Below are 15,058 nucleotides of genomic sequence, written 5' to 3' on the forward strand. Positions count from 1 at the left end.
CCTGGCTGATGAGGGCTGTTAGCCCGAAACCAGTCCCAGGAACTTGTTTCCGGTCCAGGGAAGACACGGCTTGGCAGTTCGGTCTGGGCTGTTCCCATGAGGCACAGGGTCAAGACTGATTTGCATATAGCTGTGTCTGAACTGGGGTGGCAACGTGAGCTAAAGGACGATGATGGATTCAACCCAGATCTGTGACTGGGGGTGAGTGTTTGCAATGTACAGCACTCCGTCCATCATCTCCTTGTGTTTGCTCCATTTATTATTTTTATCTTTGGTCCATCTTTAATTTGATAAATTTGTCAGATTCAATGATTCCTTTCACCTATTGTCCACATGGTATGGATGATGTTTAATTCCATCTTACATGGTTTGGTTTTTCTAGTTGCTTCCTTAAGAAGGGGAGATGTGTGGTATTGTGATTGGTTGCCATGCATCCTCTCCTTGGTAACAAATTCCCTGCTGCTAAGATTGTGAGTGTGATGTCATAGAATGTTTATTTATGCTTTGAAAGATCTGTTGGCGAGAGTGGGTTGAGCAGCAGGAGGCTGCTCCCAATGAGGCTATGTATTTACCATATTATCTACCTGCAACCTAGACCTATTCTTTACAATAAATCTTCCTCATATTTTCTACTTTACCGGGTATGTGACTTCCTGCCTACGAGTGTCTATCTTCGTTATTACACATGTCTTCCCTATTAATGTATCGTGCCACAGTGTTGGGACACTGTGCCAAAGTTATTGTTCTGGCAAGCCTATGGTATGCAAGTGATGGAGCAGGTAGAACGAAATTTTGTATACCTCCTCTATTTTGCATGAAAAGACTAACTATATAACTTACTGATTATAATTTTACTAACGGTTTGGTGTGTTATACTAATTTAACCTTTTGCATACACAAATTACACGTGGGAAATTGCTATTTGCATGGCAGAATAACTCAAATAACTAAAATACGTACGCATATTAATAGTAGTATATGTGGTAATTAGATATCGCATGATTTATGTTTGCATTCCTGATTGGATCCTAAAGGTAAATATTATCGCTTTAAATGTCGCTATATGCTAGAAAATACTAATACATAAAGGGATTAGTGAAGGTATAACATTGGAATCATCATTTCTTTGTATTAATTATTCTTTTATGTTTGTTTCGCTTAAGTTAGCATTTGGGCCTACCCAAAATGGAGTCGAAAATCGAGTTCAGAAGTGGCCACCGTATCGTGAGCGCAATACCTACTGCGCAGACTCGGATGGCTCCGTGAACTTCCTAAAGACCCAAGCACCCAATGTCCTTGGTCAAGGATAGGATCTTGGTGGACCGCCAAAACCTCAGACAGTAAAAACCGGTTTAAAATGAACAATTGGATCATAAAAGTAAACCAAAAACATTGTAACATAAGGACTATGTCATCTACGAAAGTGAACCAGCAAAATCCATGAGAACCCTAAATGAAGAAAAATCGGACGTTTTTGATCAACTAATCACAGACTTTCTCCGCCTAAAAATGTTTCATGTTATCCCGAAATTTATTATAAAAAGAGTAGTAGAATAGGGAGGGGTTTGTTGTTCCTGCTTTGTTCCTGGTTGTTGTTCCGGATTGTTCCAATTTCCTGACATCTATGCTGGAGATGACAGATGCTTGCACGATTTCTGGTCCTATGGAGATCTTTGGGACTGTAACGTGCTAACCAAAGAACTTTCGGACTTTGAGCTTTGGCCTGCTTTATTTGGACAATTTAACAGCTAATTCGATTATGCAGAGCCAATGAATTAGAGAAAACCCAGATAGCAAGAATAGGTCAATATTATGACCTGCGATTTGAATTAATTGATCTAGCAATTCTAAAACGTATTTTTTTATTTATTTTTTTTAAATCTTTTTTTTATTAACTTTGCTCAAGGTCTCATACATTACATAGCAGTGATCAGAAGGCTCGTAAACCAACAGCATGACATTACACAGTTGAGGATCAACGGGGCTACCAAAGGGGCCCGCTACAACTGTCCCCCCCGCCTCTCGAGGTTCGGTACTTGCACCATGGGCCCCACACCCTCCTCCATTTCTTCACGCAACCTCTGGACTTATAGATAGTTTCCTCCGCTCTCTGACACCAGTCCAGGTCCCTGAGCCATTGGTCCCATTGTGGGGGCGCAGGCGCTCCCCAGCTGCTGGCTATATTCCGTTTTGCCAGCCCAGCAGCTGTAGCCAGCCAGATCTCATGATACCTGGACCAGTCCGTGGCTCCCTTAATCAGCAGTAGCAGCCACCGGGGCTCCAGTGGGACCGGCGCTCCCACCACCGTCGCCATTGTGTTTGCCACCTTGGTCCAAAATGGCACTATATACGGGCATTCCCACAGGATGTGAAAGAACGTGCCTTCCTCCCGGCAACCCCTCACGCACAGGGGGGACAGGGTCCTGCCCCATGAGAATAAGTGGGTACGCGGGTAGTACGCCCTATGCAAGATTTTAAATTGTACGAGGCGAAACCGCATCCGGATGGCAATTTCGCGGGGGCCCTGCAGGGCCTCCTGCCAGTCCTCGTTCTCCAGGCCGCCAATATCCCCCTCCCATTTCTCACGCAGGGACACCAATGGGTCGGGCATGTTGTTAATAAGCTTACGGTAAATGGTGGCCGTTAGTTTCCCCGGATTAGGGTCAAGCAGGAGCCTATCCTCCAAGAGAGAATACTCTGGGAGTGAGGAACCCAAGTGTACATGGGAGCGCAGGGCATGAGTGAGGCGCAGGTATTGGTAATGTTGGGTGTCATGCATGTGGTACTCCCTTTGGAATTCTAAAACTTTTGATGAAACAAATGCTAATATTAATTGCAAACAAAATTTAGATAAACAAATATTGATTAATAGAAAATATGAGTTTGTGTTTTTTTTGTTAAAGAGAATAAAGGATTCTGAGTCTTAAAACGTGTTTTAGCTGGTTCTAAATCACCATCAACCAATCCAACTAATTGGTCTGTCGACCAAGTGGGTAGAGTGCCTTGATGTTTGGGATTAGGAATCTATAGGTGGTGAAAGTTAATGTATATTCTGTAAATTGACTTTTCTTTCCTATAGGGTATAAGGTACCCCCCCACATGTCCAGCGTGATATCATCATCCCTCCTGTGTGCAGACTTGTGAGTGGAAACGTGTGAGTGTTGGTGTTATGGGCCCCACCAATGACTGCATGTGTGAATGAGCTAGTGTGACGTTGGGTCTGCGACGCAGGGAGGATAGTTGTGTACATATATATAAATTCCTCTTTTTCTCCGGTCCTGCGCTGGATAAGTTTTTCTGGTAGCAGGATGATGGTTTTATTGCATTGGTTTGGTGATTATTGCTTATAGATTTGATTATTGCTTATTGATTTTCCTATTTAGAATATTGATTATTGGATATTGGATAAGTATTGGTTTATGTATTAACACTCTATGTTGAGTCGCGTCGCGTTCTATGTTGTTTGACGACTTCTGGGATGTAGGGAGTCGGAAGTTTGTAATGATTCCGTAGTAGGGCAGACTGTTCGCTGCTCTCGGGAAAGACTGAATTATTGTGCCCTGTAGGTACACGGGGAAAACGTGATACGATTGAAGTAGCACGATGCATTGTCTGGGTTTGATTTGGTAACATTGTCGTGTGTTGCCGTTAGGGATATTTTCTGTGTGAAAGAAGTGTATGGGTAGCGAAGGCCACCTGTGAAATTTTGGTCTTAAGTACCAGGAGTCCAAAAGGCACTCTGATTACGCTTATCACTGGAAAGGTAATAGGTGTTTCCTAAGCTTGTTAGAAGGATAAAGTAGAGGGAAGTGCTACTTTATTAACGAGTGTAATAATTCTGTAGTAGGGCAGATTGTCCGCTGCTCTCGGGAAAGACAGGATTCTGTGTGAATGAACTACATTTTCCGTATGAATGTGTGTAAATGAAATAGCATTCAGGTTAATTGTGAAACTCTGGTTTTAATTCTCAGGAGCATTGGGTCTCCAACAGGTGTTTTATTTCTAGAGAAACAGTTAACTAATGCTCGCTAGAAGGGTAAAGTAGAGGGAAGTGCTACTTTATCAACGGATGTAATGATTCCATAGTAGGGCAGATTGTCCGCTGCTCTTGGGAAAGACAGAATTCTTGTGAAAAAGGTCAAGACTATCCTTTTGTTAGCGAAACAGATAATGATGGCATTTTTATGTCGTTACTAACAGAATTTTAAGAAAAAAGTGAATGTAAAAAGTTTGCCGATAAATTTTGTACAGGAGGGGTCAGCAGAAGTAACGAGAAAAGCTGACGTCAGAAAGACCGCGCTGCGATTGGATAGTCAGTAAGAGACGTAGATGTTCCTGATTGGTGCATTAGTGTGCACCGCGCTAGGAGTGGAGAATTACAGGGTGACGTAGACGCCCCGGATTGGTGCGTTATTGAGAGTCGCGCTGGGATTGGAGAATTGCAAAAGTGACATAGATGCTCCGGATTGGTGCGTTAGTGTAAGTCGCGCTACGATTGGATAAAACAACAGTATAGTCGTAGGAGAAATCTAGCGATACTGAGAAAAGAGAAAGTTATGTATTACGATCCACCAGAGAAAGAGAAAAAGTCCTGGTTCGGAAAGATCAAGAACTTATTTAAAAAGGACAAACCGATTGTGACTAGAGAGGGACAGTTGCTTCCTCCAGCGAAATCACCTGCATCCTTTATAGTTGCGAAATATGGCTATCATACATGTATTTGGTTAGACAATTGGGCAAAGTATACAAAAGATGATGGAGTTTTAGCATTTCCGGAACATGGTTCATTTAATTTAGCGGTTTTGAGAAATTTGAGAGAAAAAATGATGAAACTAGAACCAAGACCTAGACCTACACAGTTTGAAGTATTGACAGAATGGGAAGATGAGATGCATGACAGAGAACGGCAACGGAGTGGCGGAAGGTACAGATATATGTTGGGTAGACCATGTGGACAAGAGAATCATGATGATAGAATGAAGAGATGGCAAAGTGCAAATATGACTGATGGGTTGTTTCCTATGAGAAATGTTGAAGAGACTATTAGTAGGAAATGTACAGAAAAGAGAAATAATACAGGATCAGAAGGTTATAAGTATGGTGTGCATGAGTCAGAGGATGATGTTCTTGAGGACATGTTTTATAAAAATCCACCCCCTTATCAACCAAATTCCACATTATTGACACCAAGCGCCCCAGTAAAAGAATCACCACAAAATATAAAGTTCGAATCAGTACCACATGAGGTAGGAAGAAATAATCCCTTCAGAGAAACAGAAAATACTCAACCTAGTAAAATGGCAAATGAAAATTCAGCTGAATTAGCCAGAACTACTTTAGAGTTAACTGAGAAGATTAGGAAATTAACTAAAAATATGGAAGCTGTAACTGTTCCTGTAACAATAGGACCTGTAATGACGATTTTTGATAAACAAAAGGGTAGTGAGCATTGTCTGACGATTCCTTATAACAATAAAAGAGAAAATGAAATACGAAGAAGAGATACAAGAGAAGATTCATGGGGACAAACGGTAGGAATTTCTGAACAAAGTACTCCTAAAAAGTTGACAGTAAAACAGAGTCTAGCAAATAGAGCAATAGTGACGACAGAGTCAGTACCAGGATCACCAAAAGGTTTAGAACAGACACGAAATGAAATGATTCTGGTAGGTCCTACTTCTGATGAATTAAGTGAATGGCTAAGAAGTTTACAGCAAAAAGATGCTGAGGCTAGACCTTTAGATGTGTCCAAATTAAAAATAGTTTTAGAAAAATTAATAGTAGGGACTATTCCTACGGAAAAATTAAAAACCTATCAGGATGAAGAAAAAATGTTTCTATGCAAAAGTATAACGTGGAGAGCGAGAAATTTACATGAAAGATTAGAAGAAGTAGCAAATTAAATGGGTATTGACTTCGAAAAGGTAAGGTCATTACAAAAACCATACAGAGTAGATTTTTCTGAAAAAGACATTGAAAATTTGAATACTACAGGACGAACAACTCAGATTAAAGACTTAATTATTTTACTAAGAAAATGGGGCGATGTAGACAAGTGGAAAAGTAGATGGTTTCGAAAACGAGATGATAGAACAGATAAAACGTTTGCAGGTTACCTAAGAGAAAAAGAAAAGGTAGTAACTGAATGTCCCATGAGAGAGATTCCAGGCGGAGGTTATGTACATGTCCCCTGGACCAGACAAGATATTTTGTCATTTACCAATGATTTTCCACGACTGCGCGAGAAGCCAGTGGAGTGGTATAGGCAGGTAGACAGGTTTGTAAAATTATCAAAAGTATTATGGATGGATTTGAATAGCCTATTTGACATAATTGTACCAGCAGATTTATAGGCAGAATGTAACATTACAATAAGTTGGCCTACACAAGAATACCATTGAGACCCAAAAACAGGTGCCCCTGATCCTGAAGTAATGAGAAAACATGAACAAGTAATTACCTTTCTGAAAAATAAAGTACCTCCTAAAGAAACTGATTGGGTAAAGATTGATAGAACTCATCAGGAAGCGAAGGAATCTGTACACGCATATTACAAAACCCTTGCCTTTGAACAGTATAGTAGTGATGAAAATTTGAGTGAGAAGGATTTGAGTCATTTTGTATATCGATTTGTGTATGGGTTGCGACCTGAAGTAAGTGAAATGATTAAACAGCATACAGTAGATTGGCAAAATAAAAAGATAGATGAAGTATTGAGACATGCAAAATATTTTAGTGATGAAATTGAAGCAAAGCACCGTAAATTAAAAGAAAAAGCCATGTGGGCTCAAGTAAAAGTGGCAGAGAGACAGGAAGCTCAATTGATTGAACAGGCAAATGATACGGGCATGAGACAAAAACTTAATATTGGAAAAGGAAAAGGACAAATTAATCTAGATGAAGCCAAAAAGAAATGGCCATGTCATAATTGCGGAAGAATAGGACATTGGAAAACCGAGTGTAAATTTCCCCCAAGTGCTAATTGTGATAATGCATCATTGAAATCCACAGGTGCAGAATGAGGTGAGTTGTCATCCGCAGCGACAGCAGCAGGTTGTTGCCCAACAGAATCAGGAGCCAAAACCGCCTTTTCCACAGAGCGTAAATCCTCAGAAATACAGTAATGAGACAGGATTCTACAACGAAGAACAGGTAACTAAGCTGCCGCGCGTTAGTGCTGTTTCGCAGTATTGGCTACAACATGATGAGAGTGAGTCAGAAGAAAGTTATTAATGGTGCCGAGGGGAGGAAGAGGAGTGCGTACTTGGCGCAACTCTAGAAGTAGACCAGACAGGCCCATTTGTGGATGGAAAAGTAAATGATGAAAACATTACATTCCTAGTAGATACTGGTGCTACTCGTTCAACTGTTAGGTCAGCTGATGTTAAAAATCTTCCTGTCTCTGATGAAACGATCCAAGTAGTTGTAGTATCCAACAGACAGATAAAAATGTATCTCACTGAACCAGTTAAAGTTAACATAGGGAAATTTTCTGAAATGCACCGTTTTCTCGTGTGCGATTCAAGCCCTGTAAATTTGTTAGGGAGAGTTTTGCTGTGCAAGATGAATTGCACAATATTTTGTACTGCAGATGGTATAGCATTTGAGACTCCTGATGAGGATGTACTGTATAAAATGACTATGGCTAATATCGAACCTGAAATTACCGAGGCATTTGCTGTATTTGACCCCGAGGAGTTACCTCAAGAATTGAAAAAGACAGTAAAGACGGAGGTATGGGATTTCACAGGAGAAGATGTGGGATTGATGAAAAACGTAGATCCCGTAAAAGTCACTGTAAAGGAAGGAGTAAGTTACCCAAATATTCCACAGTACAAATTGACACCCGAGATAATTGCCGGAGTCACTCCTATAATAGACAGAATGATTGAACAAGGTATTTTGAAGGAAATAATGAGCAGTCCATGTAATTCACCAATTATGACCCTGAAAAAGCCTAATGGAACATTTAGAATAGTACAAGACCTGAGAAAAATAAATAAAATCGTTGTATCTTGTTGTCCCATTGTACCGAATCCATCAATGATTTTGTATCAGATTCCTCATGATGCAGAATGGTATACGGTGATTGATTTGTGTCATGCTTTCTTTTCCATCCCATTGCACCCTGACAGCCAACAGATTTTTGCATTCCGATTTGGCGAACGTATTTTGGCATTGTGCCGAATCCCACAGGGGTATAGAGAGAGTCCCTCAATAGTCAATCAGATATTGAAAAAGTCCCTAGAAGATTTTAAAATGCCTGAAAGTTCGGTTTTGGTTCAATATATCGATGACCTGCTTGTGGCATCGAGAACTCGAGAAGCTTGTGTAGTGGATACCATTGCATTGTTGAATCATTTGGCAGATGGAGGACTTAAAGTATCCCCATCGAATTGCATTTCTGCCAGAAAGAAGTACAGTATTTAGGCCACAAAATTTAAAAAGGACTGAGAAAAGTAATTGCAGATAGAATCAAAATAATAAAAGGAATGAGAGCCCCAATGACGCAAAGAGAAGTGAGAATGTTTCTTGGAGTGGTTGGATATTGTCGCCAGTGGATAAGTAACTTTTCCCTGATTGCAAAACCTTTGGTCCCATTGAATTAAATAAAGAAGAGTTGACGGCTTTTAAACAATTGAGAGATAGTTTGTGTGAAGCACCAGCACTTGGCATGCATGACTATGAGAAAGAACTTGAGCTCTATTGCAGCGAAAGAAATGGATGTGCACTTTCTGTGTTAATACAAAAAACATGGAAAACTGAGGAGACCAATTGCATATTTTTCACCTATATTAGACTTTGTAGCTGTAGCATTGCCTGGTTGTTTGAAAGCTGTAGCAGCCACTTGTAAGAGTCTGGAACAGAGTGAAGGAATTGTGATGGGATATCCTGTGAGAGTGTTTGTACCTCATGATGTGGCAAACCTTTAAACAAGGAGCCGCACTCAGTTCATGACGCATAGCGGTCTGACTAAATATGAGAAAGTTATCCTAGGTGCAACGAATGTGAGCCTTGTGAGATGTCTGAATGTGAATCCTTCAACATTACTGCCTGATGCTGAGAATGTGGAAGTCATAGACGATGTGGATCATGACTGTTTGGAAGTGCTTGATTTCTGTACCAAACCACGTCCTCATATAAAAGATGTACCTTTGACAGAAAGTGACTATGTGATGTTTGTGGATGGATCATGCTTGAGAACGAATTAGGGAATTCTGAGTGCAGCGTATGCAGTATGTACGGTAGCAGCTGTATTGGAAGCATCTTGCCTAAAAGGAGTAAAATCGGCCCAGGTTGCTGAACTTTTTGCATTAACAAGAGCATGCAAGTTGGGAAAGAATGTGAAAGTGACTGTGATAACCGATAGTCAATACGGCTTCGGTGTAGCGCATAACTTTGGGCAAATTTGGTCCCAAAGAGGGTTTTTGACATCGAGTGGAACTCCTATAAGGAATGCTGAAGTGGTTGGAAAATTGCTTGAGGCAATACAGCTGCCTAAGCAGTTAGCTGTGGTAAAATGTGCGGCCCATTCTAAGTCAAATGACTATGTTTCAGCTGGCAACCAATTTGTCAACGATATGGCTCAATATTGCGCACGTAATCAGAACTCTGTGAATCGGGGAATTGAAAGAGAAATTAATTCATGTCCCTTGTTGTTTACTAACACTGTGAATACACGGGAAGAAGTGAGGCAGTTGCAGGAAGAAGCAGGAGATGAGGAAATGAGACAGTGGGTAAAAGCAGGATGTGCACCACGGGAAACAGATCATGTATGGGTTTATCGGGATGGAAGACCAGTTATGCCTGATAGCATGGTTTCTGCCATGGAACGAATGTATCATGGACATGCACATGTAGGAAGAGATGCTATGATCAGACTTTTCAAACAGACATGGTATAATGCAAAATTTAGACTTGTAGCTGAAAGCCTTTGTCAAAGATGCCTTATATGTCAGCAATTCAATCCTGGAAGAAAAACAGTGGTAATTCTGGGAACGATAGGTCGAGAAGGAGGGCCTTTCACCAGAATGCAAATTGACTTCATTAAATGCCCCCCTGCAACAGGTTGAGGTATATTCTAGTGATGGCTTGTCTGTTTTCTCGATGGGTGGTAGCCTACCGAACAAGAAGAAGTGATGGAATTACAGTAGCCAAGCTATTATTGAGAGAGTTCCTTCCTAGGTTTGGTTTTCCAGTTACGATTGAGTCAGATAGAGGAAAACATTTCCATAATGAAGTCATGAAATTAATTTGTGAAGCATTGAATGTACAACAGAAACTACATTGTGCCTATCGCCCAGAGACTTCTGGGGTGGTGGAACAAGTAAATGGCACCATTAAAAACAGACTGGGAAAAATGTGTTTAGCCACAGGTTTGAAATGGCCTGATGTCGTGCCTCTAGTACTCACGACTATTAGATCTATTCCAGATAGGAATACAGGCTTGTATCCCCATGAAATCATCATGGGGAGAGCAATGTAACATGTTTTCATAACAGTCAACAAGCTATTGCCTATATCTGATGACTTGGTGTTGGATTATTGCAAGGGGTTGGCTGATTCCGTTCATTCTGTGTTCCTTCAGGTTGGATCGGATGCCACCACTCTTGAAAAGAAGCCAGCTCATGATCTAAGCCCAGGTGACTGGGTGAGAATAAAAGTGCACAGAAGAAGAAATTGTTTGGTCCCACGTTGGGGAAAACCACGTCAGGTGATTCTGACCACGACAACAGCTGTAAAATGTGCAGGAGTAAGGAACTGGATTCATGCTAGTCATACCTTGCGAATTCCAAATCCAGTGGATAACAAGGAAGGAGAATACTTTGAAGAATCAGACACAACTTCTGAATCAGATACTGAAGAAGTAAGAACAAGACAAACTCTTGAAAGGGGGGAGTCAGAACCAAGTCCAGTTATTGCACCAGAGAATCTTCCTTTAAGAAGAAAATTGCAGATTTCTGACACCAGCTCAGAATCAGAAACTGAACCAGTACAAGCACATGAGAGTGAAAATAAAAACAGTAAAGAGACTGTCAAAGAAATTCTTGCTAAAGAAGTCCCGAATGAAAATTCGAGAGAAATTCCACCTGAAAGAACAGGAATAGATGATAAGGTACCAGATACAGAGAGTGAGGGAAAGATTTTTGCGGAATACCCCCGAGGAGTTGTAGGGGAACCACACATCCAGGCAGAAGAAGGAACAGCTAGTCAGCAGGAAGATTGTGTGGAAGAACCACGAGGAGGGACAGAAGTAGGTAAGAAAACGAAAGTGGTGGAAAGAAAGACTACTGAAAGTAAAGGTCAAGTTGGAACTGAATCGGAGGACAGTGATGAAGAAGTACCAGAAGAAAGAGTCCTAAGAAAAAGAGCATGGAGAACTGAGAGAAATGAAAAAGGAAGTAAGTTAAAAAGACCAGCAAGGGATGAAATTTGGCCAAACAAGATAAAGAGATTAAGATACAGATTGACACGAGTAAATTCATCTAGAGCTGAATAGGTGAATGAAGTGTCTAGCCAAGAGAAATCAAAAGACGTGGAACAAACACCAGCAGAAGAAAGTAAGAGAACGAGAAAACCTTACCAGAAGTATAAGTCACCGGAATGGTCATATGTGGCACTGCCTGAAGTACGAGAAGAGGCAGACAGCCAAGGGGATCTAGAGGTGACTGTACCAGAAGTGGTTGAGGAAGACGAAGAATCGGAAATCCTGAGAGTTATCTTGTCCGACATCGGAGAAGAGACGGATGTTCAGGAAATTCTGAATCAAGATTGTGAAAGAAAAGTGAAAGACGATCAAATGCCAAACTGAAGAGACAAAAGTGCTCTAAAGGGAGAAAACAAAAATTTACCGGAAAAGACATAAAACTGAAAGAACCAAGTAGGTCTTGATATTTCCCCGGCACTTTTTCGTTTCACTCTAGAAGTCTATTGTACAGGTCTGGAGAGAGGACATGACGGCCGGAAACTAACGGCCGTGACAAAGCTCCTCCCCCCGTGTATGGCCGAGAACGCTGAACGCTGAACGTTGGATGTCGTTATGCTGACATGCTGCATGCTGCATGCTTCCCTCTGCGTCTCTCACCTGGTGAGGCCGTTTGATATCGGACTGTGAGCCGGATTTCGGTAAAGGATTGGATTTGCGGGGGTCTTTGAATCGAGTGAGTTCGAGTGAGGCTGTGTGACCACTGTATCCGGTGTAAGCTCCGAGCCTTCATTACAAGCTAGTTCGGGACTGTGTTAGTGTTCCGTTTTTTTTTATTTTTCGGGCTTATTCCGGGCGTTGACGCTGTCCCCTTTCTCTCTTCTCCGCATCAGTATCAGTAGAGAGGGGTACAAATAGCGTAACGGATGGTCTTGACAAGGAGTAGCGGTGAGTTAGCCGCGCCGGTGTGGTGTAAGGAATTGGGCGCAGCTAAGTTTCTACGGCAAATTTCAGGGAGATTGTCATTTAGGTTCGGAGGAACGTATGTCGGACGAGAAGGGTATCAGGCTATTTGTACTCCCAGTAAGGCAATTAATTTAGATAGTCTCCTAAACCAGGTCACGTATACACATTACAGGCACCAGGATCAGGTTTTCTGTATGGAGGAGGGTGAATACGGTGAACACGGTGCGGCAGCTGCTTCTACTGCTTCTACTGGTACACAATCGAGAAACTGCTGGGTTAGTCGTGGCTGTAATTCAGGCATATCTCCCCCTCTTGCTGAGATAACTCGCTATACACTGCGAAATCGGGGCACGAACGCGATCACTGTGAAAATACCCCTAAAGCCAATAACCTCTCCGCCAGTGATACAGCCGAAGGTGAGAGCTCGGAAGGGCAAGATAAGCCTTGGTGAGGTGGACACTCCCCCAGGCAAGGGGAAAGTTAAGAAGGTGAGAGCCGGCATATCTGGAAGGACATCTGGTCTCCCTAAGGTCACACCATCATTGAAATCATACTATAAGGTTCTATCAGTGGTGTAGATCAAGGAAAAAAGATGGCAGCAATTGGCACCGCAAACATTATAAGCGCTGTAACTACTACTGTAACTACTACCGGCACAGTGAGTATGCAAGTAAAATTACTAGAAAAAACATGCCTATAAGTTCTATGAGCGCTACAACAATGGTAGGCACTGCGATGAGGGAGAGCTCTATTACAGCCTGCCCGCTCTCTACACTTCCCGCTCTCAGTATCTCTAATCTAACTGACCCTACAGATCCATTACCCCACTCTACGTCCTCCCCTATACAGGATATAGTTCATCCAACAATAGTACTGTCTAACAGTTTTTCAGCTCTGGCTATTCAAGATGAGGATCATAATGAGGAGGATGACCAGGTTCAGCAGGACTGCCGAGTAAGGGGGGAGGATAATGTAGGTAAGGGAGATTTATGTTTGGCTACAGCAACATCTAAGGAAGATACGCTCGTAGTGTCTCACATGGACAATATTTCCACAGCTTCAGATGCAATGCCTGCCCCTGGTACATTGGCGGACTTATTGTTAGGGCTAAAAGAGGACATTGGAAAGCGTTTTACTATCTCGGAAGCAAATCAAAGTGCGATCCAGGCTTCATGTGAGACACTTACTCGGAAGGTGGAGGAGGTTGCATCGAGGACGGATGCATTAGAAGTGGAGCTGCCAAAAATTAAGGAGGCACTAAGAGCTACTACAGCGGCCTACGATAAATTATCCCAGCAGAATCGGGAGATGCGAGATGACATCGAGAGATTGGAAAATTATACGAGAAGGAACAATTAAAAAATTTTTTAACATACCTGAGGATATTGAAGGTAGTGACATTAAGGCATTTATAATAGCCCTCCTCAAAACATCGGTGCTATAGGAATCACCGGAAGCGGATTTGGATTTATCAGCAGACATTCAGCGGGTTCATCGTGACCCCTACGGAAGAAATCAGGCAAAGAGCACCCAAGAAAGATTTTGGTTAATTTTCTAACATATACCATTAAAGAAAAGATTCTATCGCTCGCTCTGAAAACAGGCCATATAAAATCATCTTCCTTCACCAGTCCATTCTCATATACGATACGTTCAGATGTCTCATCCATGACAGCTGTTAGACAATGGGAACTGGGCAAGTGAGTGGGAATACTTAACTCATTGGGGGCCCGTGCTCAGCTGAAGTTTCCAGCCTCACTCCGTGTGATGTGGAGTAACCATATGCATATTATACGTCAGGTGGAGGAAGCAGATACCCTGATAGATAGTATAAGGGCTGATAGGGTGGGGGAAAAGTAGAGGAAAATAGAGTATTTGAAGCAGTGGGAAGTAGGCTAAGAGTGTTATAGATATATGGATGGCAATATATATTAGCTCTTATACACCTCGCAATTAAGTGCACTTATTTTAGAGAGCAATTACTAGATAAAAATCAATTTAGTTCAGTTTTTTTTTCTTATTTCACTTTTTTAATTCTGCACGAGGGGGGGGGGGGCGTCAAAGGGCATATGCCCAGGAAGATTGGGAGGGTCCTCCAGGGAAGGAAGTGGGGTTTGCTAGGTTTGGGGGGATGCTGGGTGAGGGGGGGGGTTGCCGGGAGGAGGAGGGTTGGGAGGGGTAAAAAATAAAAATTCAAGTCCTCATTATACTCACTACGTTCTAATCTGGCGGAGTTTCTTATTAATCATACGGGGGTTTGGGCGTGGGGTAAGGGGTATATTTAATGACTAGTAGTAAAATCTCTTATATTTCCTGGAATGTTAATGGGCTACGGTGTCCACGAAGAAGGCTAGTTTTGAAGTACATAGAGCAATCTGATGCTAAAATAATTCTTCTCCAAGAAACCCATTTAAGTCTTAGTGAGGGCAATGAGCTCTTTGGTAAACTTGGATGGGTAGGGGCCTTCTGTTGTTCTGGACAATCAATCGCAAGTAAAGGGGTAGCAATTTTGATAAAGATCGGGGTAGGAGGTACAATCAGATTGTTACTAACAGATCATACCGGAAGATGGGTAATGGCTCAGGTAGATCTTAATGGGGAGACGCAGACTATCGTTTCATATTATGGGCCTAACATAGATGACCCTACCCACCTATTCAAAGTGCA

The sequence above is a fragment of the Triturus cristatus genome, chromosome 7 (assembly GCF_964204655.1).
Source record: "Triturus cristatus chromosome 7, aTriCri1.1, whole genome shotgun sequence".
Lineage (NCBI taxonomy): Eukaryota > Metazoa > Chordata > Amphibia > Caudata > Salamandridae > Triturus > Triturus cristatus.